General features: G+C 34.8%; 1 protein-coding gene across 4 annotated transcripts in view; it reads left to right on the top strand.

The window, feature by feature from the left end:
• The window catches only part of EPHA4 (EPH receptor A4), a 169806-nt gene that overhangs the window by 15495 nt on the left and 135692 nt on the right, over positions 1-18619 (top strand). The gene's annotated exons all lie outside the window — the stretch shown is intronic.

Here is an 18619-nt window from a genome sequence, read left to right as displayed (position 1 = left end):
AATATTCTTTAAATGTAGCCCTTTAATAAAGTAGAATTAGCTCAACTTAGTCATGTTTCCTGCCTAGTTTACCTGGGAGGTCTGACAATATATCATGTATCTAAACATATTTCAACAGTGTCTATACATATTTCTCCTTTTCTCCTGTAATGAAGACTAATTAGAGTTATAACAGGTGAAAGGCAATCTGAGAGTTTATATAAGGTAGATTTCTTTTTGTAAGGCATGTTGTTCCTAACTTTTTGTTGGGTCCATTTTGTTGCCTTCCTTGTGCTAGGCTTAATAGCTGCCCTTTTCTGAAAGCTGTAGGGATCTTGATGAGGAAAAACAAGCTTCAATTGAACTCTGGTAAGACAAAGTGACTGTGGTTATGGAGAATCTCAGGATATGTACGTTTATAATCTTTAGTTCTGGATGGTGTTGCACTACCCCAGACAGAGCCTATGCACAATCTGGGGATTCTCCTAGACACACAACTCTGCTCAAAGAGCAGGTGGCACTGCCCTTATATGGATTGTGAGCCCACAACATGCATCATTCATACCTCTCAATTGGACTATTGCAATGTGCTTTACATGGGGATACCCCTGAAGAGTATTCATAAGCTACAGCTGATACAGAATGCAATGGTGCAGACAGTTCTGGAGGTCCTTAGGGTACAGCATATAACAGTACTGTTTCGTGAGCTGCATTGGTTGCTAGTTTGCTTTCGAGATGAATTCAAAGTGTTGATTATTACCTTTAAAGACCTTTATAGCAGATTAAATGTGGCCAGATTGTCTGAGAAGTTGTCTTGGCCCAGTTGGATTGGCCTGGGTCATGTTGTGTTCCAACGGAAAGGGTATGCTGTGTACCCTGTCTGTCATGGACTTCCAACTAGTGGGGTCTAAAAGAAGAATCTCTTCCACTAGGGCCTCCACCCGTGGAACATTCTGCCACTGGAGGTAATATCTGCACCCTCCCTTCTGGCCTTCCAGGTTTTGCTGGCTGGCTTGGATCTGTTAGTGCTTCTTTGCCGGAAGTGTGCATATTAGAGAAAAGATTTCACCCCCTTGCTATCCATCACCTTCATTTTAGTTCTTATTTAAGCTTTATTAATTTTAACTATTCTTATATTTACCTTCTTACTATTTTGTAAGTTGCCCAAACTTACAAAAGGCTTACTTTATTGGTGAAATGGGCAGCATAATAAATAAATGAATATATTATAATTTTAAATTCTTTTTCCATTTTTATCTCTTCCATTATTTTTTGTTTATTTTTCTGTATTTCTATCTGGTTTTCTCAGAGACTTCAGGGCATCTCCCCTAATTTTATTCTAACAATAATCTTGTGAATTAGGATGAAATAAGGAGATTGGCTGGCCTGCAATTTTAAAGTTAGTTCTATGTTCAGTCAATTACTTGAATCTGGGTTTTCCTCCTGTTCCAGCTAACATCTTAATCAGTGTGGCATGTTATAGAAGTAAATAATACAGTGTCAAATAGGCTAACCTCAGTGTTACAAATTATTCTGAACTTGATTTTCCTGCCTATTTACTTGCAGCCTGAGAATTTTGAGAGTTTTGGCCACCACATTCCAGTGGATTGCCTATAGCAACTAACACTCCCTGGTAGTGATACTTAGACTCAGGTTTTGACAAAAATAATTGCAAGATTCCTTTGATCTTCATATCTGTAAAAAAGTATCTGCTGGGTAAAAAGGTTAGAGTGGAAATTGATTTCAATGATCTTACCAGACACCCTTTGTTCAAACTCTTCTCTTAATCCATTGACTATCATAGCCCATGACACAACTCCTATAGTAATTGTTAAATTTTTGGATTGTTAGATTGAAAATTCCAAGATCATATTCTCAGTCAACAAAAGATCCACTGAGCCAATTTTTCCTTCCTTCCAATTCTTGTTATCTTGTACTGCAGTGGTTCCTACCTTTTCTTTATGTATCATCAACATTGTCACCAGAGTTGGCAATGTGGAGCCTGCCAGCCTAAGATTTATTATATGTTTTATTTGGTTGTATCTCACCTTTATTATTTTTACAAATAACTCAACGCAGCGAACATATCCAACAGATCTTCCTCGTCCTATTTTCCTCCCAACACCCCTGTGAGATGAGTCGGACTGAGAGAAAGGGACTGGTTCAAGGTCACACAGCTGGCTTTCATTGCTAAGCAGGACTTGAACTCCTACGTTCTAGCCTAATACCTTACCCACTAGACCAAACTGGCTCCAATTATTATGGCTTTATTGTTGTACTAAATAATATTTCCTCAGCTTGGTGTAGAATTTGTTTAAACTTTATCTTTTCCTAATTCAATGCTCTTCAAATCTATTCAATCCTCTAATCCCCTTATTGAAATTATAGGAATTGAAATCTGGTATGACAGGATGGAAGCGGAGGAGTTTAAGACTAGGGAGCAAAAGACAGCAGAGAAAAGCCCTTATCTTTTTATGAAACCAGTATAGTTTCATTTTAATGTCACAGTTGACATTATGTTCTGCCCACTTGGAGTAATCGGTGCTACTTCATGCTTCATATTTAACTTCTAGTTGTATTTGGAACCTTTTCTATTTTCAAGAACTAATTATTACCGGCTTCTCCTTGGCATGAATTAATTATGAGTTTTTTGTATATTATGGACATCATAACTGTATATGGTGAAGCAGTTTGTAAAGTAATTCTTTCTCTGCAAAAGAATAATAGAATAAAAATTGTTTGTTAATAGATAATAATAGGATAATGCATTGTTTGTTTGATTCCTTGTGCATAAAAATCCTTTTCCTGAACTGTAAAGTAAAATAAAATGCATTGTTTGTTTGATTCCTTGTGCATAAAAATGCTTTTCCTGAACTGAATGAAAGGTCTGATGTCCCATATTCTGTACTTTTTATAGATGAATTATAAAGGGAAGCTTTCTAATTGAAGAGTTTGTGTGAATATATGCAGTTTTATTAACCATCAGTTCTAGATTTCATTTATTTATTTGTTTATCCATATCTCACCTTTATTATTTTTACAAATAACTCAAGGTAGTGAACATAACTAATACTCCTTCTTTCTCCTTTATTCTCCACAACAACCACCTTGTGAGGTGAGTTGGGATGAGAGATCACCCAACTGATTTCATAGTCAAGGCGGGACTTGAACCCACAATCTCTTGCTTTCTAGCTTTCTACATTAACTATTAGACCAAACTGATTCTCCAAGAACATTTTTGTTGCATTTCTTAGCCAACTAAAATGTAGACTTTGAATCCATTTTCTCAAAGAGAATAATCAGTACTGTATTACATTAATCATAGTGACTGAATGATAAACTATGAAATAGTAAATGTTGTCTCAGCCTATGGGATGGGGCAGTATTGCAGCCTCCTTTTGTAGAATACATACTACTTAGGACTATTTCTTGAACTCCATTGTTAGTTTTAGAAGATCACTGGATGGTTTTGCCAGTTATTGTCCCACTATCTCATTTCTTTAACAAGCTTATTGTTATGAGAAAAAATAGGAGAATAATGAAGCATTATCATGTTTAAAATGCAATTATTACAATGAATCTTTGATTAAGTCGATTTAAGTGCAATCTATTTCAGGTGCAGAAAACAACATTTTTGCTGAATTTTATGCCCTTTTTATTGCTGTTACCTTTGTATTGTCCCAATGTTTGAATTGCCCTGCCCCTCTGATATTCAGAAAGTGTGCAAAAACCAGGAGACAGTATTTTTATGTTGTTGTTTTTAATTTGAGTTATGGAGATAAAATTGTTTACCACTTAGCGTCAGTTGGAATTGGAACACTTCATAACCCTGTAAATAAACATACAACTAAATTTAACATCATTTTGGTAATGAAGGATATTATTTCATCATTTGCTTAATGATATGATCACCAAATGACGTAAGATGACACAAATGATACTATTTGAGTAATTTGCATAATTATGTTAGGATGAATGATGTACTCTCTGATTTAATAGATAATTGGGAATAATCGACATTCCCTCCCCAATTGGTCCATTAAATCAATAGACTACCATATTTCAGGATTTTAAAAAAATGAAATATGGACATGTAAAGTGAAAAATCCGCTCAAAGGCTACTGCTTACAGTAGATGAAGACATTTGAGGAAATGGAAAATGGAAGAAATGAAGCTTTTTTGTACTTAAATCTGGATCCATTGTAAATAGCATTGTTTAAATTACTGTAAGCCACATCTTACCATATCCTTAAGGTTCAGCATCATTTTGAAATGTTCATTAATAATAACTTATATTATGGGAAAGATGCTTTACACAGCACTGGTTCAAGGCTGCAGTACAGTGTCTTAATTATCCAGATAATCCTGTTTGCTTGTATTTTTAAACTATGAACTGCTAGGTAATTATTCAATTCTTAATAGAAGTCAAATGGCAATGTAAACAATAATTAGGATGTTAGACAGACTAATGCGCTTCAAAGCAAATTGGATTTTTTTTCATACTGTTCAGCATGAAGTCCCATAAAGCTAACAATTTAGTGGCAAGGAAACAAGTTCCATTTTGTTCATATTTTATGGTGTTAACTCTTCATGCCTTGTTTGAGAGAATAACACAGTTTGCCCCAAAGAGGCTGCCTACGCCAGAGCCAAATGTCACTTTAACAATTGGTTCCCTGCTGTTTGCCAATTGGCTGTGCTCTCCCATGGCTCCAGATCCCTTTTTTGTTTGTTTTAGCTCTGCCAGGTCAGAGGTTAAATAGAACACTGATTTCATCCCACAACATTGACAGCAGGTAAATATAGACAAGATTGATGCTTGATCAGCATGCAGTCCATGTTGAAGAGGTAGTGGTATCTTTTCAGGAGAAATATGCTTACTTTAAGAGTTACATCTTCCTACTGGACTCTTCTTTGATTCTGGATCACATCTCCTTGAAAAAGGAGCTCTCCTTCTGTTTGATGCATTCCCCCCCCCCCCCAACATACAGTCTTAGAAATAAACAATATGTTTGTAAAAAACAGAAATATTTTAGAATAATGCACATCCTGTTTAAAATTTCACCTCTTCTTTTCTTTTAAAAAGGATCAGGGATCTGCAATCTGGACCCTAACATCTCCCTCAGTATTATACTTTTAAGATCTGAGTTAAAATACAGAGCAATTAAATTTCACAATAAATGTATTTCCCCTTATCTTCTTTTTTGTCAGTGCAATTATTTTTTCATTTATCTTTTCTCTACCCAAATATTTTCCTCATAGTGGCCTTCCACATAAAGTTGTTGGCTACAGAACCTTTGTTTAGCATGCTGTTAATTTTCTGACTCAGGTCTGAATGATTTGAAGAATTGGTTTTTTATGTTTCACAATCAGAACCTTTAGGAAATATGCTGGTGTTTACTTGCTTCCATTGTTACCGCCAGATTAGTGTTTCCATTGGGGAAGTGGGAGCAAAAAAAAAAAAAGTGAAACAGCCAAAAGATGTATATTTTATTTATTTATTTATTTATATTTCTTCTAAGCATGAAAATATTTTACACAACAAAATTAAAAAATATAGTGCCTCTTTGTGTTCTCTTTCACTAGACTACCAAGCTTGAATGAAAACTAGTTGAAGGAATTAACAAAGTGTATCTTCCCCAGAAAATATAATAATACAATCCCTGAGTAACCCCAGTTGCTGAATGGCATCTTAAATAGAAAAGTTTTATATCAGTTTTAGTAGATAGTCATCAGCATGACCAATGGATTTTGATTTGTTTAAATTATGTTGGTTTCCCATGGAACTCAGCTTCTAATGGCTGTATTTTCATGGCATGGTATGGAAATGATTTGCTGTCCCTTCAAATTGTTTTCTACTTTGTCTAGGTTACACACTGTAGTTTTTCTGTCTCAGAATGGCTTTTTGTCTGTAGCTGAAGAAGATGTTTCTTCTTAGAAACTGGTCCCTTTGAAGTGCCATCCTTTTGGTGATTGACACCATCACAGGGAAATTAGCATGTTAAAGGAAGTGGATCAATACCTTGTCTCCCTTTCCACTTCCTATCTCTCCAAGGCAAGAGAATACTGACACTAGAAGTGTCTGCAGAGGAAGCAATTTTAAGAATGGCATGAATAACAGGATTGCACCTTGGTCAACCTGAGGTTGCTTGATCTACTTCTCAAACTCAAGTACAGTCATTTGCAAATGTATTCAGGAGAATCGACAGGTTTAGGAAGCATAGGCAGTTCATGTAATTATGGAGCCGATTAGAAGGTAACTGTAGGGAGATACCGGAGATCAATACAAGGGCAGAAGTTGACTGAACTACTTCTTAGAAGTTGGAGCACTTAATTTTGTAACATTTAGCATGAGTATGTAAGAGACTTCTCTGAGCTTCTCTTATAGGCATGTAGATATAACCTCTCCCCACCCCCAGTCATTTTATAAAATGTTCAGACAGCAGGATGGATAAATTAACTGCAGTTCTGTAGTACTGTTAGAGCAGTCTTGTTAATTGAGAACAGCTAGAGTTTCCTAATTGTTTTCATTAATACTGCTTTTTTCCACATTTTTATAGAATGTGGTTTTGATAGGACCACTTAGATCAAGTGACAAGCAACATCAAGAGTCTGTGTTGTATTATGGTCTTTACTAGGTGGCTTAGGGCCAGTTATTCCATCTTAGTCCATTTATCTCACATGATTATTGCTGTGGGGATAAAATTAGGCAGTTCTCCCACCCCCCTCCCAATATGTATGTTACTTTTCATTTCCAAAGAAAAGACAATCTTTAATGGGATAAGAAATAAAGCACCATCAATGCTTATAATTGTTTTATTTCATTTTAACTTTGTTTTCTGCCCAGAGTCACTTGTTGAGATCGGTGGCCATATGCATTGGATAAATAAATAAATAGAATGTGAATTTATTGTATTACATTTTTAAGAATATGGAGGATTTGTGGAAGAGTTTTGTGATTCTGTGAAAGTTACAGCAACCTTTCTCTGACGAAATACTTTTCATTTTTTGATTATCAATATGGCACAAGTTTGTTCTTAGAGAATTCTGACCTTGAATGCTGCATTGGCTGTAGACAGTACATTAGATTTTCTGTTTTTACATTCCCATCTGTCAAGCATAGCTGACACTAAGTAACAGAAGTGGGATTCTTTGCATAAATATATTGAAGATGAATAGTATTCCTCAGCTGGCAGGGACCTTTTATTCCCCAACTATTGTGATATTTTAATTGGGAAATCAGTTTGAGTGATAGTTATATTTGGATGCACTTTACCTGAACTGGAAGTATTTCTTCTTGAAAAATATATCCTACTTTTCTTATTTCTGCTGCAACTAAATAGATTTTCACAGAAATAAACATATGTCTAGCTGGCTGTAAAAATGTGGGGTGAAAAAAAATCTAGTTCTGATTAGGGAGAAATAAAATTGAGAAAGATGCAGGTTTTTACTTTTAAAATCCAGTTCAGTTTACAGATGTGAAATAAGTCAATATTTGGGATATATTTATATCCCATTGCAATGTTTTGGCAGCTAAAGAAACTTATAACTTACTGTGACCTATTAATTGTAAATACACAGCAATCAGAGCAGCTGATTATTTATTATTGTACTAATATACCAATATAGTGTTATTAATGTCATACTATATGTTAGTATTATATTATATGGAATATTTTAATGATAAATAATAATAAAAAATTATACGATATATTTCTGTTTCTTTCATTATCAAGGCAGCTTATAACTATTAAAGAATTACAAATGAGAATAAACCCCATTTGGATTTCAAGTACATCATAGTTCATAGTTAATGGTTATCATGAGAAGGCTTACTAAAAATCTCACTTTTGCATAAAGTATGAAGATAGTATGCTAGAAAGTAGAATTTTCCATAGATGAACACAGCCTCTAGCCTCTTGAATTTTTAAGGCCAACAACAACATTTCCACATAATAGTAGGCTGTGTTTTGCAAATACTAATAGTCAAGTGTGTAATGAGAGAGGCAAATGTTTGGATAGTTAAACCATTCAAGCCCATCAAGGACTTTAAAAATTAATACCTATAACTTTCAAGCAATTTACAACTAATGTAGGTCTTTCAATACAGGGATTATATGATCTTTAATGTTACAACCTTCCTGTCATATCTACCACATGTAACTTCTAGACACTTGTCCTCACAGAAAGCACATTGCATAGTTAAAATATAATATAATCAAATCTCATTGGCTTAGGAAAAGTTGCAGCAAGTGCAGTAGATATACTGTAACTGTGAAAATGTTCCTTCACACAGTTATATCTGCAAATCCAGAAGCAATTGATATGTAAGGAACAATCTGGAAAAGAACACTATTCAAAACAGGCTGAATCACAGTTCTAAACTCCAGTTAGTTATTTCCCCAAAACAGTTCTTTCTGTTTTGATTTAAATTTAGCTGATTTACTTTTAGGACTTATTGGTTCTTGTAGTTTAACTCCAAAGTTCCAAAGATCTTCTCCCCCAAATTTCATGAACACATTCAGTATCACCCAAGACATGATGTTTCCTATTGCACCAAACTCTAGTTTCTGTTCTACTACAATCCAGCAGAAAAGATCACATAGACAAACATGGCAGTCTAAAACCATACCATGATCAGTGAGCTTGAAAGCTGATACTATTTCAAGGAGAATTAGCAGGTGTGTACTCAGACATTTTAGTGTCCAGCACATATTTGTCCAAAATATAAATAGAGTTATCCTGAGGTAAAATGGACAGCCTATAAATTAAATAAACAAATGAATAAATAAATACAATTTAAATTCCATATTCTTGCCACAAATATAATTGAAATCAGATCATGTAATCTTGCTTCATCTGAAGCGAGATTAGTATTACACCTTCTCCATAATTATCCAGGCTTACTGTTAAGAAAGAATATAAACAATTTTAAGTCTGAAAAGAGACAATTATCATGGACCATAGTCACACGACCTATTTCATTAATTTAATCAGGGTGGGGGAGGTCAGAATCAAGGAAGTGCATGGCCAGTTGATATACCTTCAGATATCTTCAAATCTACAAGCTAAAAAGGATCCAGCAGAAGAATCCAAATTAAAATGGATCCTGCTGGCTGTAGTGAATGATATAAAGAAATCAAAATGAACTAAATTTTGTTCTGGTTGCCACCAATTCTCCCTTAACATTTGAAAAGAATAGAATCATATAATATGGCTGTTCTGTTTGCAATGAGCCTTTAAATGTACTTTGAGATATGCTTCATCCCAAGCACATACCAACCCATCCTGAAAATTTCTCCATTTGTGTTTTAGGTTGCATTTCATACATTTATTGTCCTCATATTGATTGAATCAATTAATTTGGTTTGCAGGAGATGAGAAGGTACTTTGAAGTAACAGTATCAGTTATCTTGGCTGTTGTGTAATCCAGAGATTTACCAGGTTATTTATAATATCTCTGAAAGATAATTCTTAAAACTCTAGTAATGATCCTGAGACTTCCCAGAATAGCAGTGGGATCAAATTATAACTTCTGTGTGCAAATCTTCTTTGTACTCAAGAGGAGCTGAATAAATCCTTATTCTTGCCTCTAAGTAAAAATAGAAAAATATCTAATTATAACCCTGAAAGTTTGGAAAATTAAATTCATTATTCCCAACAAGTAATTATATTGTGTAGAATAAACATTACACAGGATGTTCCTGTGAGGAAAACAAAATAGTTAAAGATCTACATATTCATATAATTTGTATATATTCCAATGATAGAATTAATATTGCATGGCCGATCAAAATATATTTTAAATTTATCTTAATCATATTTATCTTGCATACTGAAAGGATTCTATCTATCTATATATATTTAAATATATGCTTAAGTACAAATTTATTTAGAGAATTTCCTCAGAATTGTTGTGTGAAGATAAACAAGGTAATGTGACCACAGCTTATAACATAGTTTTTCTACTTCAGGGGTGTCTCAAGGCCCGAAGGCCAGATTTGGCCCACCGGGTGCTTAGATCTGGCCTGTGGGGCTACCGTGGAAATACCAAAGAAAATCCTGCAGTGCACCTGTCAGCAAAAACAGAGCCCAGGAGAGCCATATGTGGCCACCCTTGGCTCTGTTTTCAGCACACCGCCCTTCCTCACTCTGTTTTCAGCCGCAACAACCTCCTGCAGCTGTCTGCCAGCTTAAACAGAGCCCGGGAGGGCTAGCAAATCAAACTTTTCATGAGCATGCAAAGACAAAGAAGTTAAGACGGGAAGAGAGCAAGGAAGGAAAAATAAAGAAAGAGGGGAAGCAGAACCAAGGAGTATGAAGAGGGATGGAAAAAGGAAAGGAAAGGAGTGGGAAGAAAGGAAGGAAGGAGATTATAATGAGAGTGAGGGTCTGAGGAAAGTCCAGCTTTAGCAGTTGGCCACCACAGATGCTCCTGACACAAGTGACATTGAACTGGACACACCATCCTGGCCATGCCCCCCCCCCCAAGGTCAAACACAACCCTAATGCAGCTCTCAATGAAATCTATTTACTCAAAATATTATTATGACTCAATGGCATCAAGTCTGATTGATTTGGCTTCAAGTCTGATTGATTGCTTTAATTTTTAAAACAAAATCTTATATTAATAAAATATAAAGTTCAGAGTGGATATTTCTGATCTAACTGTAAAACATAACATGTCTTCTGCATAGAGTTGTAACATATACTCTTTTTCCACAAAAGTTCAATTGATGTCTTCAGAATTTCTGATTATGTTTTCAAGCTCAGTTTAAATGAAGAGACAAAGAGGACATCCTTGGTATATACCCCAATTTAAATTGAACCTAGGAGAGGGTATACCATTAAAGAATAACCCATGATTTATGACTTGGTTAAAACACATCGATTAAAATTACAAAACTTTGGGGTAAAAGTCAGACTGTGTTCAAAATTTCTAAGAAAGCTATATTTTCATAAGTTTGACAGCTTTTAAGAAATCTATCTGGAGCTGGCAGTCAGAAGATGAACTGTAATGAATTAGGGAAGGTAGTTGTTAAAGTCTTAATCTCTTTATTTAAAGAAATATTTCTTTAAATAGAATACATAGTAGGATTGTTGCCTGGTTCAGGAATAACTATATTTATTTCATAACAGTTTAAAGGTAGGATTTATTTGAAAGAGCTTTGCTATGTAGTAAAATGGGAGATAAAATAAGAGCTAAAAAAAATCAATGTACTTCTTGTAGCAGTTCACTGAAAACCATCAGGTCCAGGTGAGTAATTATTTAAAGGAGGTTGCTTTCTACTGATTGCTCATCAGTTATAGTCTTGGCCATAAATCTTAGCTTAAGAAACTGATTAGGAATGTTATATGTGTGGGCTAAATGTTAATGTTTTTAAAAAGTCACATACTCATACAAATAGAGATAGGCAATACAAGTTAATCTGCAAAATAAATAATGTAATATGGAAATAACAAGTAATTGAAGAATATAGTTTGGATTTTGTACTCCAAAAGGAATTCCAAATTTAATCTCAGTCATCTCCAACTACTCTTTTTCTTCAATGCAATTAGGTCAACTTTTCAGAGATTGCTTAATCAGGCCTCTGCAGTTTTCTTGGCAAGGCTTTTCAGAAGTAGATTGCCATTGGCTCCTTCCTAAGGCTGAGAGAAAGTAACTAGCCTAAGGTCACACAGCTCACTTTATGCTTAAGGCAGGACTAGAACTCATGGCCACCCAATTTTTAAACTGATATCTTTACTACATCAGACTGGTTTTATTATATGGTATACTTAATATAAAAACATCATTTCAGAAAATTTATGATTTGATCACGCATCCAAACAACAACTTCTCCAATAATTAAAATACAAAGACTCACTATTTCAGCTAACAAGTCAACTAGCAATTAAACTATTATCAGGATGATATTATTATGGGGTTCCAGAGAATGTTGAAAGTCATGTGATTGTAGTTATTTTGGTCAGAATTTCCTGTATATATCAAATTCCTGTGTGTACCCAATTCCCATGTGTGCTAAATTCAGAACCCTCCAAAGTGATTATAAAAAATTGGATGCTGTAGTCATATCCATAAAGAAAGTACCTGATTGGGAGAGTCTTTCCTGTAAAAATTATTGGCAGTATTGTAACAGAAAGACAACTACTGATTAATAACATGCTCAAGTAGATACAGGATTACCATTCTGAATCTTTGGAGATCAGAATTTCGAATGTCCCTTTAATAACTTTGCAGATATATCTTTAAGAAATATAACCAAGGTATAAGACTTATCAAAAGCAACTCTCATTAGCTCCTTCCCCCAAGAGGCTGATTTCTGGGTAGATGTCTCTAAATATGCATTATCACATTCTTAAAACAAATGGATCAGTTTTGAAGGTTTATGTATTTGCTATAGTTTCTCTAATAACATTTTTTGTGATTACTTTGCCAGGAGGGTAATAAATCAATAGGATTTATATTATTTTCTTCACTGAAAAATTTAAAAATGTAAGTTTATTCATGTGCAACATTAATTCTGTTTTAACTTTTGTTCTTCCAAATTCAGATACAGTTGTGTCAGTTTGCAACACTTCTTTCTTTATGTAATCGGTTTATGTAATCAGTAATGCTCATCAAATTTTTTCTGGTAGCTGATCTTCTATGTTGATTATTTCTCAATATTGCTCAAAATTTATGTGCAGTTTGAAAAGCTGATAAAATATGTACAAATTACACCATCTATATTTTTAGATACATGGCTGAAAATAGCATGTAAGTACATTTTCATGTTAATCTATGCACTTGGAAGATGTCAGACTGTTAAATAATAGTAAAATTAATTAATTAATCTGGAAGAAGCTGAAATGCCTTCTTAATTAAGAAGGAGGTAGACATTTTGGTTTCCTGAGCAAAGTTAAAGTTTGTACATTGGACTAATACACCTGTTGCATCACATTACTTGCTACTAAAATAATTGTTTACTGTATTATCCAAGATGTGTAGTTTTGGGATTTCATATCTTTGTGATATGTTTATCAAAGAAAAAAAATATTAAGGCATAGAAGAGGAAAAGAAAGATGGTAATCTTTTTTTCTAATATTAGCTGCCTACTAATCGGCTTCTTCCTTAAAGCCATCAATCACAAATGCATGTAATATTCAGTGAGAAAAATGGCTGAGATATAATCTACAAAGCTTTTAAACAGGGTGCTTTATTTCACAAACTGTACATGGCTTTCTTTTTTTCTAGCCCAAAGCCTAAATAGCTTCTTAAAGTTCAAAGTGAGTACAGGGTCTTGCCTGGTCACTAGCAGATAATTCTTGTTCACAATAGGTGATCAGGCAAGCAGCTAATTGTAAACTTAAAATAAACCATTAGTTGCAATTCTTTCCTATGCTGTGAAAGGCATTAATGGTTTTATGAAGGTTATAAAACAGTGGATAATCTGTAATGTTCTTTGGAAAATCTCATTTCCGCATCTTGGATCCCAGAAGGCCTACAGGATTAAATATTATTGTAATCAGGTTGAATTCCAGCAGAGGTAAAAAAGAAGCCAAGGACTTAGAAAAGGAAAAAAATATCTTTGCATGTATGAAGTAACAATGGGAGTGGCAGACTCCTTGTCGTAGACAGATACTGAAGAAATTTTCAAATAGAACGGATTTCAGAGGGAAAGGTGCTTTAATCAGAGGTTATCATATTTTCTTAAGCCATATGATAGTAAATTCCTTTAAGTCTTCAGTTAAAAAAAGAATTGCAGCTTTAATGCTGCTGAAAATATGTCAGGTAAGTCCTTTAGTTGTACTGCAGACAAAACAAAAAGAAAAATTTTATGGCACAGTCCTAAACATACCTGTTCAGAAGCAAGTCTATTACATACCATGGAGTTTTCTATCACATGAATGCACATTTTGTAAGAGTAAATGTACAGAATATACTAGGGAATATTTGCATGTAAATACAAATTTGAATGGCATTTGGATGTCTTTTTTTATTCCAATTAACCCTTGTATTTCTTGTCTTTTCCCTACTTTTTCCTACAAATTTGCTAATTATAATCATAAAATTTGTGAGATTCTGCTTGCTGATTGTAGCCTCAAGGAAGGAAAAACCTTTTATTCTGTTCAGGAAATATTGATTAGTTCTTGAAGTCCATAGTACCATGAGTACAGCTTCATCCAGGGCTGTTAAACCCATGGCCCACGGGCAGGATGAGTCATGTGCTCGCCACGCCCACACCCAGTTTAGTAAAGGGAGAAAAAAGTCACATCATGTGATGATACCATGACGACACGAGTTTGACACCCCTGATCTACAGCTTCATAAATAACATGCATTTTTATTACTTCTCTTCTCAGTCTTCAGCTTTCATGGTTGTATATTACTGACCATTGTTTTAACTACTCTGATCTTGTAAAAACATTTAATCAACCAGTCTTGGAAATGTGATGCTGGTTAAGAAGATCTTTGATCTGATATACAAGGCTTTCTTCTGCTGAATGTCTCTTAACCAAGCAAGCAATTAAATGAAAAAAAATATGGCTTATATAAACAGGGTCTGAATGTATTGAGTTATTTTTTTGTCTGCTTTAGTCAATTGTTATATGCTAGTCCTGCTTTTGTTTACAGAAGTAGAGGTCAGATTGATTAAAAAAGAAACATTTAATTTTGTTATCCTCCATAAATAGGAACTGTTATAGAAATAAAAGCCTGGGATATTATGTTAAGCCTTAAATTTAGCACATTCGTGTTTCTGAGAAACCCTGATATTTTATATGAGAATTCAGTTTCAAAAATAGTGACACACACATAGTACGTGCATACACATTTACATATATACATAGGGAATAGAAGGGGAACTTACCAAATTTGCAGATGATACTAAGCTGGCAGGAATAGCTAACACCCAAGGTGATAGGCAAAAGATCCAGATGGATCTTGACAGACTAGAACACTGGGCCGTATCTAACAAAATGAAATTCAACGTAGAAAAAAGTAAAGTCCTACACTTAGGCAAGAAAACCAAAAGTACACATATAGACTGGGTAAAACCAGGCTCAATAGCAGTAACTGTGAGAGGGATCTTGGAGTCTTAATGGACAACCAACTAAATATGACCCAGCAGTGTGCAGCCGCTGCCAAAAAAAGCTAATGTAATCCTAAATTGTATTAACAGAGGGATACAATCAAGATCAAGAGAGGTACTAATGCCACTCTATAAAGCCTTAATAAGACACACCTAGAGTACTGCATCCAGTTTTACTCACCACACTATTAAAAAGATGTTGAGACTCTAGAAAAAGTACCAAGAAGAGAAATCAGGATGATTAGGGGACTAAAACATACGAAGAATGGTTACAGGAACTGGGCTTGGCTAGTCTAGTAAAGAGAAGGACCAGGGGAGACATGATAGCAGTCTTCCAATATTTCACGGGCTGCCACAGAGAAGAAAGGGTCAAGCTATTTTCTTTTCTTTTTTTTTTGAAAATTTTATTTGGGTTTTCACAAAAACAAAATACAAATAAAACATCTTTTTTGAAAATAGCATGGTCCCAGGTTATCACTTCTTCATACAGACACAAAACTCAATTTCATACTCATTTTTATATTCTATTCCATATCTTATTACCATTTTATATTTTCTACATAGTTTTTAATGAAGAAAAAAATAAGACAATTTTGAAAAATCAGATTAAAAGAAGTATACCTTTTGCAGATTCTAATATCTATGTAGTTAGTGACCTTTGATTTTGTAATTCTGTAATTTCCATAAATACATTTTCAACAATAGGGAGCTATTGTATGATTGGTTGTACAGTCAGCCAGACGGTTATACTAGTTGGCATTTTTGTCCACTTATCAACCCCTTCCTAAGGACCTGGAATAGACAGGTGTTGTTCAATGGTTTTAAAGGTAGCATCACAGGATGCAAGCTGTTTAAAGTAAAGCTGCCTTTTGCAATTGACATGGTGATTTTTGACAATGCGATTCTCTCCAGATATTTTGGTATTGCATTCAAGGCACCAATTACTATTGCTACTATCTTTGCTTTCCTTTTCCAAATTGTTTTACTTCTATTTGCAGATCTCCATATTTTGTGATTTTTTTTTACTTCAGTTCTTTCTCTTCTGTTGTCTCTCTTCTGCAGTGTCCTCTTTCCAGACTTTTTTGTTTTCCTCATCCACATTTTTATTAACATTATGAAAAGAACATTGAAAAGAACATTGAAAAGAACATTGTCAGCTAATTTCTATCAGTTTTATTCTGAATCTAGAAATGTTCTGCAACCCCATGTGTTCATTTTCTTCTTTTCATCCATGTAATCCATTACCAAAGCTCAATTCTTTTGTAAAGCCTTTGCAAAAGTCTATTTTGCTTCACATCTTTTTCTTAAAACATTACATATAATCTCAGAAAATAATATCAACTGCACAATTACACCTTCTCTGTTTGTCTGCTGACTTCCTTTCCTTTCTTCTGATATTTTAAGCCCATATAGCTTTGGGGATTTCTTTTTAAAATTTTAAAATATACTACACCAACTGTTAGGAATATTGAATGAATTACAACAAAAGGTTGGAAAAGGGCCCTCGTACTCCTTTTGAAATGTCAGAATCTCATTGTAGAAACAAAGCCATCATATTGTTATAATTCTTATCATAGATTCCTGAAGGTCACATGACACAGAAGAATCTTCTGTGCATTAAAGAGTGATTGCATTCACTTACATTGGCGCTGAGAGATATTCTACATCTTCTGAAATGATTCAATAACCAGGCAGTGGATAAATCCATTTAGAAGCAAATCTAACTGATGCTTAATTTCTGGAAAAATATGGATGGATTTATAAGTACCATTTTTTTCTCTTACAGATTTGTAAGGAGAAGCTGATTGAATTTAGTATGATCATTGGAATTCTGCATTAAAAATACATTAAATATAGCGTAGAATAAAATGAATATATGTGTACCATAGAATGGAGGTGTATGTTTTAAATATATAGGTTAAAGGAGAAAAAGCTCATTTGTTTTAAAAGAGTTAAATAGAATATTTGCTACCTTTGACTCATTCAGGAGGGGAAGGATTTTCATCTCTCCTACTTTATTATTTTGCAGCATAAAATCCTAATTGGATTAATAAAAATGCAAATTGCTTCCTGCCACAAAGAACTTTGCATCCTAAGCCTGTACCTACTCAAATCAGATTTATCATTTGGGGATTTAGGAGAACAGAATCTTAGTTTAGAAGAATCTGTACCTCAAATTAATATTCTATATAAATGCTGAACTAAGTTTATCACTCGGTGAAAGATTTAGGACAAACTGCTGCTTTATTCCCACTGGAGAAGACAGACAAGACTGGTGATTGATACTGAAAAAGTATCTAGTTAATTTCCGTAGTGCCTGCTTACCTTGAAAATTAAAACTGATCTGAAACTTCTTAAGGCATTTGGGGCATGGAGTAGATTGTTAAATCTCAATCCATCAGTTTGTTTCATCTTTCAAGAGCACCATTCAACTCTCACTGTGCCAACTGAATGGTATTTGAAATTCACCTCTCAAATACACTGAATTGTTTTCTTTACTCTGTGAAACCCTCTTTCTTGAAAGAACACACATTGCTTGAGTTTGTGAAGAATCAATCAATGATTTGCATTTCAAAAGACCTAAGAGGTATTTCCCAGTTAATACACTCCACAATTTCTCAAGTTCACTACTAATACCTTTTATTTGTAGACTAAAGACTTTGTTCCTGAGCCCAGTGATTAAAATGGGTTTTTAATATTTTTGTCTGATTAAAAACTATTGTGTAAGTGGGCTTCAGTAGGCAAGAAGCAGACCAGCATAGCTACAACAGCATTTATTAACTCAAAACTGGACTAAGGTATAGCAGGCAAATGCCTGTAATTTATACTCTAGGCCCACAGGGCCTTAACCAGTCATAATACTTGAAAAAGCCTACCCAAATATAAATGTTCTAAGTTTTTCCCCAAAACTGTTGGAGTTAACAGTTAGGGTCATCTAAAGTTTAGTTTCACTTTAGCAGGGCTTAACATACATACATACATACATACATACATACATACATACATAATACATAATATCACTCCCCCCTAGGATAGTTCTTACCCTCAGTCTGTTCAATATTTATAGTCTTTGAGATAGGTTTTGGGCCCATGGATCCTGGTGGGCTGCCATAATGTTACTGGTGAATCCTGTTCAAGTGGAGTATTATCCATCTCCAATTGGACAGAGTCATTTTGGTCGCCTGTGAGAGGTGGAGACTCTACTGCCGTTGGTATCTCCATTTCTCAGGAAGTGGCCATGGGCGGTGTAGGCAAATTCAGATGAAAACAGTTCCCTAGTGGGTCTGATAACACCCCAGGCTTCTCACCTGGAACTGGCCCAGTGTCATGCTCCTGTCGGAATCTGATTCTGAGGGGTAGGCCAAGCAGTTGACAGGGAGTGGAAGTGTGGCTTCATTGGCTGTGGAAGAAACTGGGGAAGGACAGAGTCCGGCTGGGCAGAGCAGGGCAGAGGTAGAGCAAGGCAGAGGGAATTCAGAGGAAGATCCAGGCCCTTCATTCTAGGGCACGCAGGGAGGAACGGAGAAGGGAGCAACGTTAGTTGCGTGGCTTATGGGGGAGGAAAGGGC

Source organism: Notechis scutatus, chromosome 4, assembly GCF_049901735.1.
Source record: "Notechis scutatus isolate UNSWTSFEM ecotype Mainland chromosome 4, rNotScu1.2, whole genome shotgun sequence".
Lineage (NCBI taxonomy): Eukaryota > Metazoa > Chordata > Lepidosauria > Squamata > Elapidae > Notechis > Notechis scutatus.
The sequence above is the reverse complement of the archived record's forward strand: the minus strand, read 5'-3'. Positions and strand labels throughout refer to the sequence as shown.